The sequence below is a fragment of the Octopus bimaculoides genome, chromosome 16 (genome assembly GCF_001194135.2).
Source record: "Octopus bimaculoides isolate UCB-OBI-ISO-001 chromosome 16, ASM119413v2, whole genome shotgun sequence".
NCBI classification, from domain to species: Eukaryota; Metazoa; Mollusca; class Cephalopoda; order Octopoda; family Octopodidae; genus Octopus; species Octopus bimaculoides.
The window spans coordinates 39794452-39795495 of NC_068996.1; the positions used below are offsets into that span (position 1 = coordinate 39794452).

Below are 1044 nucleotides of genomic sequence, written 5' to 3' on the forward strand. Positions count from 1 at the left end.
GTAACTGGTACTTAATTTATCGACCCCAAAAGGATGAAAGGCAAAGTTGACCTCAGAAGAATTTGAACTCAGAACGTAGCGGCAGACGAAATACTGCTAAGCATTTCGCCCGGCGGGGTAACGTTTCTGCCAGCTCGCTGCCTTTGGGTCATTTTCTTGGGTCATTTCACCATGGGTCATTTTCTGCAAGGCTAAAGGTTCAATAATGTGGATGAGGTTGAAAACGGGTGCAGGGAATTTTTTTCCCTGTAAACCAACCAAATGAGATAAGCATAAAATTGACACAACAATGGCAACAGACAATAGGATATTATGGGATATATTCTGATGAATAAACGCTTTTCATATTTGATTTGCTTGAAATATCAATTAAAGCTTGAAATACTCATTTTCGTATCCAATCATCCCATCTTTGGTCCACCCCTAGATCTCTTACCAGATGGCTTGGCTTGTAAAATCCATTGTGATTCTCTCCTGCAACATTCTAATCACATGACCACAGTACTGGAGCTGGGATCTCTCAATGTAGAAAAATAGCAGCTTGACCTGGAGTGATTCCTTGATCTCAGAGTGATGCACCCTATCAAGTAAACATTACTCTAGAGACCCAAATAAAGCTGCTTGCATCCACAATTGTACTCTTTCAGTTCCTTACCCAACATAAATGTATATAAAATAATATTTACCACTTTGAGCAGATGATCTTCTATTTCTCCTTCAAGTTTCTTCTTCTGCAATTCATTAATTCGCCATTTAAGGAACTGCTCCTGAGCTGTGCTTGCTTCCACTTTCAACATTTCTTTACTGCAATGATTAAAAGAGCAAAACACACAAAAGTACCGATTCCATTAAACAACTGTTTTCACAATATCAAAAGTACATCTGCCTCACCCCTATTCCACTGTCTAATCATTGTACACATGTCGAGGTCTCTAGAGACCATTTATGATGTATTCATGTTAAAGGCAGAAACATTCTTCACTGTTATATATATATATATATAGAGAGAGAGAGAGAAAGATGTATATGTATATATACATATAT

General features: G+C 37.7%; 1 long non-coding RNA gene across 1 annotated transcript in view; it reads right to left on the reverse strand.

Moving 5' to 3' along the window:
* The window catches only part of LOC106880748 (uncharacterized), a 32254-nt gene that overhangs the window by 25459 nt on the left and 5751 nt on the right, over positions 1 to 1044 (reverse strand). Inside the window, exon 2 of the long non-coding RNA XR_001410776.1 lies at positions 687 to 804. This is a non-coding gene — a long non-coding RNA (uncharacterized LOC106880748). The remainder of the gene's footprint in view (positions 1 to 686; positions 805 to 1044) is intronic.